This window comes from Delphinapterus leucas, chromosome X (assembly GCF_059928025.1).
Source record: "Delphinapterus leucas isolate spDelLeu-1000000601 "Yukka" chromosome X, BTC_Dleu_Yukka2, whole genome shotgun sequence".
Classification (NCBI taxonomy): domain Eukaryota; kingdom Metazoa; phylum Chordata; class Mammalia; order Artiodactyla; family Monodontidae; genus Delphinapterus; species Delphinapterus leucas.
In genome coordinates, this window is record NC_143150.1 from 118,256,535 (window position 1) to 118,271,927 (window position 15,393).

At 43.4% G+C, this 15,393-nt stretch overlaps 1 protein-coding gene and 1 pseudogene across 3 annotated transcripts in view; one reads left to right on the forward strand and one right to left on the reverse strand.

Annotated features, from left to right (window-relative positions):
- The window catches only part of RAI2 (retinoic acid induced 2), a 400,131-nt gene that overhangs the window by 257,415 nt on the left and 127,323 nt on the right, over positions 1–15,393 (forward strand). The window lies entirely within an intron of this gene.
- On the reverse strand, positions 10,347–10,958 carry LOC111168926 (protein Mdm4-like; annotated as a pseudogene).

Below are 15,393 nucleotides of genomic sequence, written 5' to 3' on the forward strand. Positions count from 1 at the left end.
AGGTTGTGATACCAAGTCATAAATAATAAAATAGTGTTCAGTTTTGGTTCATGTAACATCGCTTTGTTTCCCAATTTAGCATCAATTCCTTCTAAGTCATAGCCATATACATGCATTAATACTAACACATTTCCTATGCCTACATGTAAACAAACATAAAACCACTTTAACCTAGAAAATGCACTTGGATTTATTCATATTTTGACTCCAAGCTTCTCTGTGCTCTTCAAACTTCGGGGTTTTGTTTTTCGTTTGTGTCTCTCCCATTTTCTCATCATAAACTGAAAACCACATCCATCCACTGACAGCTTGATGCTTTTCCATCAGGCCTGCCTCCTTTGCAAGGGGCTGGCGATTTAAGAGGGACTGTCTCAATGCTGGACTCACCAGGAGTCCATTTGTTTCTCAGGTTGAGGACCTAAGGTCCAGGTCTGCCTCCCTTTACAAAATAAAAGTTCTCTGACGTCTGAGAATGGAGAGGAACTTAGCGCAGGTAATGCTCACCAGGTATAAGCATCGGGAGAGTTACACGCCTCTGCCAGTAGCATATCAACGTAGAAACTTAGCTGTGGTGGCTTTTCAATGATTTACCACCAAATGGATGCACCTGAATTACTAAACACAAAATGAATAAAGGATACTCAAATGCAGTGTTAAATGGCAGAGGCTACAGTACAGCTATGAACAAATAGTAAGCAGTATCAACAGAGCCTGCCATGTAACTTAATTTTAAAAAGTGATCTGTGATGTGATATGACAGTTCTGACTTTGCCAAGAAAGGATGATTCAAAAGCAACCTGACCATCAACCATTGGACTCAATTCATCAAAGAAAGGCCATTTGAACAGTCAAACAGTGCCAGAAGCAAGGTCTTTATCAGTGCCTGAAAATATAGCAATGCCCTCCTAGGAAAGGTGGGTCTTTATCTCAGTGGGACCCAAGTTCTTGGAGAAAGGGACGGGTGAGACCAACTGTGTTCGGGGAAAGTAGAGACTTCACCCTAAGCCCCAGCTTTTGATTTTTTTGATTTTCTACCTGAGAAGCTATGAGTTCCTGGCGAGCATAGCAGTTTGTCTTAATCCAGAGACACAGGTCCTCTTAAGTTGCCAGCACTTTGCAAAGCCTCTTTATTCTGAATTCTTATAAATTACTTTTCTTTTTTGAGGCCTACTTACAGGAGAGTGCACAGTTCAGTGAATGTTTACCTATGTCCACACCTGTGTGACCTCCATCAGATCAAGATACAGAACATTTCCAGAACCCCAGAAAGCTCACTCTTGCCCCCCCCCTCAGCCAGTGCCCCAGGGTAAGCACTGTTCTGACCTATAGCGCCGTACAGTGGAATTGCTTGGACCATAGGGTGTATGCACGTTTAGCTTTAATAGGTACTGCCAAAGCTTTTGCAAAAGTATTGAACCAATTTACAATCCTAACCAATCACTTTCTGTTTGCCCAGATTTTCTGCTGTTAGCACTGAAAATGCTGAACCACACTTCTCTTTCTAGTTGCTTGACCTAACCTGTGACAAGTTTTCGTTACCCCCTGGGTTCTTAATGGTGTCCAAGCCAGTATGGCTGTCATTTGTCATTTGCTTGTGGTGGCAGCAACCAGCAGCATGAGCAATATGGTGGCCCACTATGATTTCACAGTTACTGTGGGTGTTACTGTGGATTTCATGGTAACTCTTCACAAGACAAAACAAGGTCATCTCAGTAGATCTCAACAAATTGTGATCTGTGGTGTTACCTTATGAGCACCCAAAGCCTGAACTATTTCTTCTGTCTCCCAGGCAAGCAGATGCACAATTCCCAAAAGTCCCCCAACAGCTGTTTGGAAAACAGTGGATTCTAAAGCCCAGAAGGAGTGGGAGAGGAACCCAGGGGCTTTGCCAATGGAGTGTCATGATTCAGGCCCCATTTGGAATCTAAACCAGCTGATGGTGTCTCTTTACTTTTGGGGGTTTTTTTGTTTTTCAAAATTATAGTTAGGCTCAAAATTTTGCGTTTCAGCTTTTATTCAGTTAGTCTTGGAAAAATGTGTACTTTTAAAGATCGGGGGGCTTCCCTGGTGGCGCAGTGGTTAAGAATCCCCCTGCGAATGCAGGGGACACAGGTTCGAGCCCTGGTCTGGGAAGATCCCACATGCCGCGGAGCAACTAAGCCCGTGCGCCACAACTGCTGAGCCCGCGTGCCACGACTACTGAAGCCCGCGCGCCTAGAGCCCGTGCTCCGCAACAAGAGAAGCCACCGCAATGAGAAGCCCGCGCACCTCAACGAAGAGTAGACCCCACTCGCCGCAACCAGAGAAAAGCCCGCACGCAGCAACGAAGACCCAACACAGCCAAAAATAAAATAAAATAAAATAATTAAAAAAAAAAAGATCTGGGCACAGCTGGCAGAGAGTGTGTGACACACATATTCTGTTTGGTATTCATGTCATAGACTATTAGTGCCGTTTGTTCAGAATTTGGTTTTATTTTAAACATTGCTCAGGGAAAAAAAAAAAAGAGACAGCAAAACACCAAGTGTAAGTTTATCTGATCCGCTAGAAATGTTACATTTAATCGAATCCTTTTCTAGGGATTTAGAAATGAAATAAATATGTAAATGCCTACCAGAAAACACCTCTGCGTTTTCTTGCTGCTGACCCAGCTAAGACTGCATGCCCAATGACAGGAAATGTTATCTGAGGATTGCTTTATAAACATCCAGTGAAAGGGGAAGATGGAAAGGGGAAAACAGATGAAGCAAGACTGGCCAAATATAGATAGTTGTTGAAGCTGAGTGATGGGCACAGGGGTTCATCATACAATTCTCTCTACATTTGTGGGTTTGAACTTTTCATAACGAAAAAAATTTAAACTATGTATCAACAATTATAAAAGCAGTCAAGTTAATAATATTGAAGGGGTATAGAGCTGTAGAATAAGCAGAACTTTAAAACTAATTTATGGAAATACGAACATGGACCGGCTATTTGCTGGTGTGAAGGAATTATAATCATGGTATCATGGCTATGTTTTTAAAAGTAATCCTTTTAGGAATATGTCCTGAAATTTTTGTGAATAAAATGATATGATGTCTGGTTTTTCCTTCAAGATGATATAGGGAGAGGGCAGGAAATGGGCGAGGTTGGCCATGGGTAAATGGTTATTGCTGGTTGACGGGGCTGTGGGGGTTCATATACTGCTTGAGCTACCTTTCTACACATTCAGAAATAAAGCAAAATGTAATTTGTGCCTATGAATTCAGAGAAAACAGATCAGTACTGTGAAATTGCAGAGTTGTTTTTTTCTTCATCCTTAGGTTATAAAGAGCTTAACTTGAAATGCTTTAATGAAACCAGCTATTGTATAAAGCACCTCTGAAATTATTCTTTCATTTGGGGAATGCATTAAAACCAATAAAAATTAAAAGTGCAAGTCCAAACAAAAAGGTAATTGTAGGGTTCAGATAAACCTCACCCAGTGGACTAACAAATTCCCATGGTTCCAAGGTTACAGTGCAAAGCTGCCTGGGGAGTAGGGCTTCTGGGCCTCTCTGGCATGGCCACTGAATCACCAGTTGACAGGCTGGGTAGGGCAGAGGTGAGACCCAGCTGCCAGATGGTGCTTCCCCAGCCCTGCCTGTTCTAGAAATTCACAGACCATTGTATGAGGAATGACCTTCTTTTCTGAACCTGTATCAGAAGCTACAGTCTGGCAAAAGCACTGGCCCGTATGGAAACTATGGGAATGAACAACGGTGCAGTAGTGCAGTGGTTAGGGACACTGGCTCAAAAGCCAGACTCCCTAGGTTTAAATCCAGAGCTGTGTGACTTTGGGTAGGTTGTTTAACCTCTCTGTGCATCAGCTTCCTCATCTTTAAAACAGGAGTGATTATAACAGTGCTCCATCCCATGGGGTTATTGTGAGGCATAACCAAGGTCAAGCTCTTAGGACAGTGCCTGTTATGTGGGAAGTGCTTCACAAATGATAGGCATCATTATCATTATTTGTAAGTGGATCTGTCCTAAAACATCCTTGAATTGTGATCTCTTTTCCCATAGAACAGCAGGCAAGTGCTCAAACAACTAACAGCCATGCCTCCCGTCCTTTTTACCCACATACCCCCAGCCAGAGAGGAAGGACTGCATACTGCAAGGAACTCTGGGAGTATAGTCTGAAGGAGTCCTCTTCCAAGTACAAATCTCTTTAAAGTTTAATGCTTTCACTTAAAATCCCCACAGATTTTTGCATCCTGCACCATAATATAGCAGAATTGAGAGTCAGGAGAGATGCTTCGTGTTCAGCCCATGGCTTTCCTGGTCCTCTTGATATGCCTCTCAGTTCGAGAAGCTGAGACATTTAGAGCCATTTGATTTAGTTAATTTCCCAGATCCTCCTCCCAGACATCTGGTGTACTTTCTATCAGCTTCTCCTTAGTACCACCTTCCATCCTCCGTAGGGCACTGCCTAGCGTTTTACCTGATGGCCTTTTATGGTCAGGGTACTGGGTCGCATCTCCTCCTGTCCTGGTTTTCACTGCCTCCTCTGTGACTGTTGACTCAGTCCTTTTTGAAACTCACTGAGTTGGTTTCTGGGACATCACTGGCTTCAGGATCTTCTTCTACTGCTCTGGCCACTCCTTCTCCATCTCTTTTGCAGGGCTGTCTTTTTCTATTCATCCCCCAAGTGTCACGCTCTGAGTTACAGGCCTTGGCTCAGAAATAGACATGTAACCCCCAATGTACCAATCATAGCCTTCACTGAGACTTTTCCACTGGAACTATCAGAAGAACCAAACCAAAACAAAACAAAAGCAAACTTCTGCTGAATTGTTGAATGAATATATGTGAATTGGGGACTTTGGGGTTGCCAGGGGCCATCAAGCCTAAGAAAGTCCAAGAGAGGAAAAAAGAAGACAGAAATCCAATACTGTCATTTAAACCTCTGGATCCAGCTATGCTTGAAGCTGGAGAAACAACCCTGACCTTTTTGGTGTCCTCAGCCGATGAATTCCCTTACTTGGATTTTTGTTGTTGTTTTCTTGGTTTTCTGTTTTGGGGTTTTTTTTTGTTTTTTTTTTTTTTGTCACATACAACTACCCATATGCTCATGACTCCCAAATCTACATCTGTGGCCAAGGCTTGTCTCCTGAGCAACAGACTCATAGAAATAACATGCAGTTAACCAACCCTCACACAGATGTCCCACAAGGACATCTGAAACATAACATGTTATTTGCTAAATATGGCAACCCTAATCACACTATAAATTTATATTTGTTAATGTTTTAAAATCTTCCACCAGAATGTAAACTCTATGAGGACAGGAACTTTGCTTGTTTATTCACTATTGTGTCTCCAGCACCTAAAGGAACACACACACAGTAGATATTCAATAAATATTTGTTGAATGAATGAATGAGTCAGTAAATGAATGAAAGCTACGAATTTTCCTTGACTCCTGTCGTAATATCATCTACCACACTCAATCAGTTACTAAGTTCTATAGATTTTGACTCATGAATATCTCACATCTCATATCTGATCCTGTCACTGTACCCTACTGCTTACTTCAAGCCCATGTTGCTTCTTGCCTAGAAAATGGGAAGTCTCCTAATTCCTATTCCTGGCTCCAGCCACCCTCTACATAATTACCAGGCTCTTTCTAAATTAGAAATCAACTGCTCTGGGCCTCTGCTTTAAATACATCAGTGATGCTGCAGAGTTTTTCTGGCTCAAATCTTGGCTCCTGCCTCCCTTTCCAGACTCATCTCCTGGCTCTTTCTTCATACAGCTAATGCCTAAGGAAGAGGGAATCACTTGGGCTCTCCCAAATTCATTCGCACATTTCCTGCCTCTGCATCTTTGCACATGCTGTGGTCTCCTCCCATGCTCCCCTTTTCACCCTCTTGATTATCCTGCAAAATTCATGTCCTGTCCTTCAGAAAGCCTTCTCTGGTCTCTGTCTCCCCGTTCTGATTTGGAAGTCCCTCCTCTATGTTCACAAAGCTCTCTGTACACCGCTTTGTCTACCAAAGCACTTGTGTGGCGCAGACTATTTTAGTGCTAACTAGTATCCATATTTTACTTTTTTCCTCTTGGGCTCACAGCTGGACTACATTTCCCAGCATGCTTTGCAGTCAGGGGTGGCCATGTGACTGAGTCCTGACCAATGGAATGTTGATGGAAGTGATGTGCACCAATTCCCATGAATGGGCCTGGCCCATTAAAACCTCTCACATGTGGTCCTCCTTCTCTTTCCCCTCAGCTGAGTAGAGAGGACTCAGAATGTTTGGGAAGGAGGAGCCTCAAGGTGGATGGAGCCACTGCACAGTTCTGCAACTTGGGCTACCTTGGGGTCAAAACCGGGAAATAAAAGAGGGAAAACAGCAACAACAAGAAATTCAACATAGTACTGACTTCTTCAAGTTTTATTTCCCTCTCCAATCTGCCTGCTATTATTTTATTTTCCAAGTGCTCAGTGAACTGTGGTCGTAGTTATTTTTGTCTCCTGTCTAGAGCTTCCAGTTGTAATCAGTGGGGCAGATAGGATGTAGAGGGCTTATCCATCTTGGCCAGCACCCCGCCCCCCTTCTTCTTGTTTCTGTATCCAAATTTCTGTTTGAATACCTGGTTCATATTTGGGACCTTAACAGTGGTTTGCTTGGTGGACTTTTAAATTATCCAGATTCATAAAATCAACTATGGCATGCTCTTAGCAGAACAGTATTTCTTATTCTGCGCTTTACAATTTATACAAGTGTGAAAATGTTTGAAACGGTTCTCAGGAGAACTACAGATGTGATTAAGGATGGAAAGTAGATGCCCCAAAGAGAGGTTACACTATGTGGTATTGATATTAACTTTCCTGGTGGAAGAAGAATAAGTAGTGGCAATTTTACATATAGATCTTCAAATTAATAAAGGAAGGAAACTTGCAGATCACTCTTTTGTAAACTGTGGCTTGTTTCTTCTACCTTATATATGTATTTTAAGCAGAGATAAGAGTTCTGTACTCATATGTATGTGCAAATGGAGAATCTAATTTGTAAATATTTGATTCCCTAAAAAATAACATTTACAACTCTTTATTGTTGTTTATTATAAACAAATATATCACTCAGTTAACACATATTTGTTAAGACCTTCTACGTGCAACGCTCAACGAGGGTTAAAAGAAGCCTAAGAGTGAGCTCCTGATTAAAAGAATAATGAGAAAGTCCCAGTGATGAGAACTTGACATTTTACAAAGCACTTTTATTCTTCTTATCTAATTTTTTCCCAGCGAGGTGGGTTTTAGTCCCATTTAAGAGAGTCTACAGAGGCTCAGAGAGCTTGAGGAATCTGTCCGTGATCACATAAGGGCAGAAATGAATCTTCTACCCGGGTCTTCTGGTTCCAGTTTCTGTTCCCTTGTCATTATATCTCAGTCTAGCTGGGGAATAAAATATACCATCCACAAACAGTTATCCAATGGTTCAAGGCAGGCTATGACACATGCCAGTGGAATGATCAAATATAGCAGGGAGCACACTTTCCTACTTCCCCTTCCTAACTCTTGTTAAGGAAGGCAGCATTCTAGAAAGGATACCGTTAACCTGATTGGTTAACTTTGAGCACTAAACTCGTAGTTGCAAATGTTCTTACCAATCCCAGTGAGGTTATCTTATTCAGGATATAATAAGTAAAGAGTGCCAAGAAAAGACTGAGAGAATACCTAAGCCCAAACTGTGAGAATTCGGCACCTTTAAGTCAAAGTGTGTATATAGCAGACTACAAATAGTATACAAGGTGGTTCCATATTCACTTTCAATCCTTCCGCACCAAGGAACTATGGAAAGCTTTAGCTAATCATTTTTTTCTTTGTAAGTAATTATGTATATTTTAAAATTTTAGAAATCAAATTCAAGATGTGCCAGAAGACAACTAATCTAGGGTGAGAGTCAGGAAATTGAGGATTGCCTGGAAAGGGGCATAAGGGGCGATTTTGGGGCGATGGAAATTTGCTTTAGCTTGTTTTCAGTTGTGGGTGCTCACATGTCTACAGTTCATAGGAAAGCAACCCTTAAGATCTGTGTATTTTATTTCTTATTAACTACACTTCAATTTTTAAAATGTGGAAAAGAGTGTGCTGTTTCTCAAAATTCTTTTAAGGGTATGTTAGCAAGAAGTTTAATAACCATTGTTCTAGGCATATGTGGAATAAATCTCTCTTCTTTCAAGATTCTTACTCTTTCTTTAGGTGTCTCAGAACCGTGTAGCTTGACTGTAAGATAAAGTCGTCAGTAGCATGTCACATTATTTATGTTTTTTGATTATTACCTTCAGTGTTTTTCTCATAGCCACCTTGGATTTTTATGCCTAAGGACATTCTCCTGCGGAATAGAAGAGAAGTGTGGGGAGTAAAATTAACTAGGGAAAAGGTTAACCTTCATTGTATATATGTGCCACATCTTCTTTATCCATTCATCCGATGATGGGCATTTAGGTTGTTTCCATGTCCTGGCTATTGTAAATAGAGATGCGATGAACATTCTGGTACATGACTCTTTTTGAATTATGGTTTTCTCAGGGTATATGTCCAGTAGTGTAGTGAGGTGGATAGACCTAGAGTCTGTCATACAGAGTGAAGTAAGTCAGAAAGAGAAAAACAAATACCATATGCTAACGCATATACATGGAATCTAAGAGAAAAAAAAAGGTCATGAAGAACCCAGGGGTAAGATGGGAATAAAGACACAGACCTACTAGAGAATGGACTTGAGGATATGGGAAAGGGGAAGGGTAAGCTGTGACAAAGTGAGAGAGTGGCATGGACATATCTACACTACCAAACGTAAAATAGCTAGCTAGTGGGAAGCAGCCGCATGGCACAGGGATATCGGCTCGGTGCTTTGTGACTGCCTGGAGGGGTGGGATAGGGAGGGTGGGAGGGAGGGAGACGCAAGAGGGAAGAGATATGGGAACATATATATATGTATAACTGATTCACTTTGTTATAAAGCAGAAACTAACACACCATTGTAAAGCAATTATACTCCAATAAAGATGTTAAAAAAAAAAAGGTTAATCTTCAGAGAGTTTGGTCAATGAATGTATTTTCCCGTTTATCTTTGTAATTGCTCCCCCCCAGAACCTTTTTTTGAAGAGCAACGTAGTAATTAAAGTAACTTTTCATGTAAATGGAGTCCACAGATTGATCATCTGGTTTTAAGGAATTGCTCTTGAATTCCGTATGAATTTAGAAAAGAAAATGCATGAATTGCATGAACCAATGAACGATGGATGATGCCCCACGTCACACTGAGTGGAGATGCTCAGTACCGATGATTTTATCCTGACCTGGCCCTGAGAATCATTTCTCTGCAACCCACCAATTCAGCTTGGCCATAAAATCTTAATAACCGGCGGAATCTTCTTGCAAAGAGGGCATGACGCCCCAGGCTTCTTTAATCTCCCGGTGCTGTGACAAGTGACAAGGTGGCCTGTGCTTCCATGAATAATATTCCCATCTCATGGGTGCTTCTCACCCATGCTACACGGCTTCAAGAGATTGCTCTCTGCTACGAAGGGCCGCCTGATTGTTCTCCTGTACTTGAGTTGGTCTGTGAGCTTTCAGACCTGTGAGCCAGATCCGAGAATTCCTCTGAGCTACAGAGATCAAAAAGTCTTGTGTTGGGCTTCCCTGGGGGCGCAGTGGTTGAGAGTCCGCCTGCCGATGCCAGGGGACACGGGTCCGTGCCCCGGTCCGGGAAGATCCCACGTGCCGCGGAGCGGCTGGGCCCGTGAGCCATGGCCGCTGAGCCTGCGCGTCCGGAGCCTGTGCTCCGCAACGGGAGAGGCCACAGCAGTGAGAGGCCCGCGTACCGCAAAAAAAAAAAAAAAAAGTCTTGTGTTGTTCTTCCCTTTTTATAAGATCTTAGGCCGAAATGGTTCTTTGGCAATAAGGGACATCAATTCCTTCATTTTCCTTCTTTTCAGGTGGGGCAGTGATAACAGGAATGAAGAGCTAATGGGTTCGCTTGGCACAGTTTGAATACTGATCTTTCCTCAGGGTCCAGCATGGAAACACCTCTCGTTTGAAGAGTTTGATTTCTTGCACTCAGTAACACTGCCGCGCATCCTCAGAAGCAACTTCTCCATCAGTGTCAGTACATAGGATGTAGCGTCCCCACGGTCATTTTTTTCTATTTCCATTACCTTTTGTCACTTCCATTCCTTTTTTTTTTTTTTTTTTACTTGTTTGATCTGTATTAGCAGCTTCCACTTTTATTCCAGCATTTAACTGCTCTAATGCTGACTCATTCAAAATCCACATGTCATCCTGAGTGCCTAAAACAATGTAGGACATATCTCCCTCTCTAGGATTTCCGCATGTATGTGGTAAGGTCGGCAGCATAGGGATACCAACCTCTTCGGTTCTTTCCCTGGTGTTGGAACTTTCCTCTGCATGTTGCTTCAGTTGGTCTTGGCTTGGAATATCCACGCTGTAGCCCTGGAGTGGTGGTGACAGGATTCCTTCTTAGCTTGTCATAGAAAGGACTTGGATATTTCACAGAGAAGTGCTGATGTCCAAGTAGTTCTCCTGAAAGATCTCCACCACAGGATCCCTTCGCCAGTATATGCTGACCTGTATATTGCCTGACCACTTGCACAGTGCACGTGTCACCTTTGTACCTGCCACCTGCAAAATCCTCAGAAGTGGCAGCTTTATTGTACCTGTTGTACACAAAAATCAGTCTGATCGATTTGGTCTGGGGAGAGCCTGCAAGCACCATCAGATGTTCAACCCTGGATGGAGGTGGAAAATGCTGTCATTTTGGCACTGAGGAAATTGCAGTCCGTTGACCCGAATGTCCAGCTACTCCGTGGATTGCTTGCTGCACCTCCACTGCACCTGGAGGGCGTCGGTAATGGGTCCAAAGGCTTCAGCAGTATTTCCAAACAGTGAGCAGCTGAGGAGTTTTAAGAGACACTTTCTTCCCCGAGACAATCTCTGTGCTCTTCTGTTCTGGGTTGAATAGCATCCCCCCCGCCAATTCATGTCCACCTGGAACCTCAGAATGTGACCTTATTTGGAAATAGGGTCTTTGCAGATGTAATTAAAGATGAATCCATCCATACTGGACCAGGGTGGGCCCTGAGGCAACGAGTGGTGTCCTTTTAAGGAGAGGAGAGGACACAGAGAGACACAGAGTGGAAGGCCATGTGATGATGGAGGCAGAGATGGGGTGATGTGTCTGTAAGCCAAGGAACATGGAGGACTGCTGGCGACCACCAAGTAGCCAGAAAGAGGCAAAGAAGGATCCTTCCCTAGAGCCTCCAAAGGGAGCATGACCCTGCCGACAATGTGAGCTTGGACTTCTGGTCTCCAGAACTGTGAAAGAACACATTTCTGTTGTTTAAAGCCACCCGGTTTGTAGTACTTTGTTGCAGCAGCCACGGAAAACAAATATCTTTTCTTTCACTGTCCACACTCTGTATCATTTGCAAATTCTTCTCTAGGTCCCACAGCAGCAAGAAGAATCTTAGGGTTGTGGTTCAGTGTGGTGATTCCGAAGCCAGATTATTTGGGTTTGAATCTTGACACTACCATTCATTAGCTACGTGACCTTGAAACTTACCCCACGGCTCTGTGCCTCAGTTTTTCTGACCTGTAAAATGGGAGTTAAATGAATGAGTAATGTTAAGGGCTTAGAATAGTGCCTGGCACATAGGAAACGCTATCACGTGTTTGTTATACGAAGAGAAAAATGTCTGTTGGACGGAAATGGCCACATGGAAATGGGAATGGTTCCATAGAAGAAGAGCTAGGACATGAGCTTGAACTTCAGAAATTAGGTAAGGTTGGTCAGAGGCCACCCAGCTGGGAGAAACAGTGTGAGCAAAGGCTTACTGGAAGTGTGAGGCAAGGGGGCAGCAAGACTCGATTAGAACAGGATTTCTCACCCTTTTCTCCATGGTGGTCAGTGGCGAATCTTAGAATATTTGCATACACGTGGGGTCAGTGAGGCTGCTTGCAGCTGGACCCTGGAGGTCACTGACCAAGTTCCTGAGAGCTAAGGGGAGACAATACCTTGGCACATCTGAAACCCATTCCCAGCACCTGTGGGAAGCTCAGGACTTGAGCAGCGCTTCCCAAACTCGAATGTGCATTAAGATGCAGATTTTGACTCAGTTGGTGTTGGGTGGGGCCTGAGAGTCTGCATTTCTAACAAGCAGGGGGATGCAGAGGCTTCTGGTCTAAGGACCGCCGCTACTCCAGAGGTGGTCCATGTACCAGCAGCATCAGCAAACCCTGGGAGCTGGTTAGAAATGCTGACTTTCTGGTCCAGTCACCCCACCCCAAGCCTACTGAATCAGAATCTGAATTTTAATCAGGTCCTTAGCTGATTAATTTGCGCATTAGCATTTGAGAAGCGCCAAATTAGAGGACTGGGCTTGGCGGTAGCCCAGCTTGCTAGAGGGGAGGACCTAGCCACCTCGGTTCTCAGACCCAGCCACACAGTAGATCCTTGTGGGCGGCTTTGAAAAATCCTGAGGTCCAGATCAGAGTGACTTAGTTAAATCGAAATCTCTGTGAGTGGGGCCCCGGGGAATGAGTATTATTTTTCAGACTCCTTGCGTGATTTTAATGTGCACTCAGGGTTCAAGAAACACCAGGCCAGGGAAAAACCCCTAAGCAGGGCTGGAAAGAGAGACTGAGGCCGTGCAGAGTTCTTGCCGGGGTTCAAAGTCCTTTTCCCAGCAGAGCACAGCAGCTTGAAGGCGTGGATTCTGGAGCAACGAGGGCCTGCCTGGGTTCAAATCCTGCTTTGTGCCACTTGCCAGCTGTGTGATGGGCAAGGTACTTAACCTCTCTTTGCCTCTGTTTCTTTACAATGGGGATGATAATAATAGTAACTGTGCCACAAGGTATTTGTGAGGATTAAATGAGTTAGGATGTAAAGTGCTCATTACACTGGTTGGCACACAGTCAGTGCTATGGAAGTGTTTGTTTATTTAAATACACATTTTATTCTTTCTGATGGGGAATTGGGGAAGGTTTCTCAGTTTCCTGTTTCCCTACCCCATCCTTGGTGCTAGGTTCTTGGGCAGCAGTCACACCTCTAATTGGGCGCTCAATAAATGTTTGAGGAATGCATGACTGAATGGTTACAATGCCCCCTTGTGTATTCAGTGGGAAGAAATAACAAAACATACAGTTGTTTTTTAAGGAACCTCCATACTGTTCTCCATAGTGGCTGTAGCAATGTACATTCCCACCAGCAGTGCAAGAGTGTTCCCTTTTCTCCACACCCTCTCCAGCATTTATTGTTTGTAGATTTTTTGATGATGGCCATTCTGACCGGTGTGAGATGATACCTCATTGTAGTTTTGATTTGCATTTCTCTAATGATTAGTGACGTTGAGCATCCTTTCATGTGTTTGTTGGCAATCTGTATATCTTCTTTGGAGAAATGTCTGTTTAGGTCTTCTGCCCATTTTTGGATTGGGTTGTTTGTTTTTTTGTTATTGAGCTGCATGAGCTGCTTGTAAATTTTGGAGATTAGTCCTTTGTCAGTTACTTCATTTGCAAATATTTTCTCCCATTCTGAGGGTTGTCTTTTGGTCTTGTTTATGGTTTCCTTTGCTGCGCAAAAGCTTTGAAGTTTCATTAGGTCCCATTTGTTTATTTCTGTTTTTACTTCCATTTCTCTAGGAGGTGGGTCAGAAAGGATCTTGCTGTGATTTATGTCATAGAGTGTTCTGCCTATGCTTTCCTCTAAGAGTTTGATAGTTTCTGGCCTTACATTTAGGTCTTTAATCCATTTTGAGCTTATTTTTGTGTATGGTGTTAGGGAGTTTTCTAATCTCATACTTTTACATGTACCTGTCCAGTTTTCCCAGCAATCCCACTACTGGGCATATACCCTGAGAAAACCATAATTCAAAAAGAGTCATGTACCAAAATGTTCACTGCAGCTCTATTTACAATAGCCAGGACATGGAAGCAACCTAAGTGTCCATCGACAGATGAATGGATAAAGAAGACGTGGCACATATACACAACGGAATATTACTCAGCCATAAAAAGAAACGAAATTGAGTTATTTCTAGTGAGGTGGATGGACCTAGAGTCTGTCCTACAGAGTGAAGTAAGTCAGGAAGAGAAAGACAAATACCGTATGCTAACACATATATATGGAATCTAAGAAAGAAAAAAAAAGGTCATGAAGAACCTAGGGGTAAGACGGGAATAAAGACGCAGACCTACTAGAGCGTGGACTTGAGGATATGGGGAGGGGGGAGGGTAAGCTGTGACGAAGTGAGAGAGTGGTATGGACATATATACACTACCAAACGTAAAATAGATAGCTAGTGGGAAGCAGCTGCATGGCACAGGGAGATCAGCTCGGTGCTTTGTGACCGCCTGGAGGGGTGGGATAGGGAGGGTGGGAGGGAGGGAGACGCAAGAGGGAAGAGATAAGGGAACATATGTATATGTATAACTGATTCACTTTGTTATACAGCAGAAACTGACACACCACTGTAAAGCAATTATACTCCAATGAAGATGTAAAAAATAAACCAAAACATACAGTTGGTTCTCCATACTAGTATGGACAGTGTGACCAACTGTTCCGGTTTGCCCAGGAAAGAGAGGATTCCCTGGGCATGGGACTTATGGTCGTAAAACTGGTGAAGTCTGGGGAAAACTGGCACAAGTTGGTCACCCTCAGTATGGGTACCACCCAGATGTCCATTTCCTCAAAATACTGTTTGCAGGTAAGCATAAGGAGAGACTCCCAAGGCTTACTCATTTATGTGCACGCAACCAAGGCAATGGCAGTTCACTTCCTGGCCATTTGTGTGTGTGTGTGTGTGTGTGTGTGTGTGTGTGTGTGTGTGCGTGCATGAACGTACCCACATACACACACGTACACCAATAATAATAGTAGCCAGAATATAATCACAGTGTGACACATGCTGTGTGCTGCGGTGAGCAGTTCACATGCTTAACAGGGAGCATCAGTTGGCCTAGTTCAAATCCCGGTTATGCCAGTTAATGGTTTTGTGGTGATGGGCGTGATTCTTAGCCTCTCTGTGCCTCAGTTTCTCCATCTGCAAAATAGAGATAATACTATTACTCACCTTTCAGAGTTGTTAGAGTAGATGTGTTCATCCATGTGAAGCATTTAGCAGAGCGCTGGGCACTTCCTAAATTTGATCGATGTTAGAGATGATTACTATTGCTATCATTAACAGTACCAGGCAAACTGCACCCCTCCTCTGCTTCTCTCCCTTTCTCACCTCCCAATTTCTTCCCTTTGCTGTGAGCCCACAGCATCCTGCCTTCTGTTTCCTCCCCCTGCTCTCTCCCTCCCCCACCAGAGGGGCCATCAACACTTTTACCCTGCTTGGATG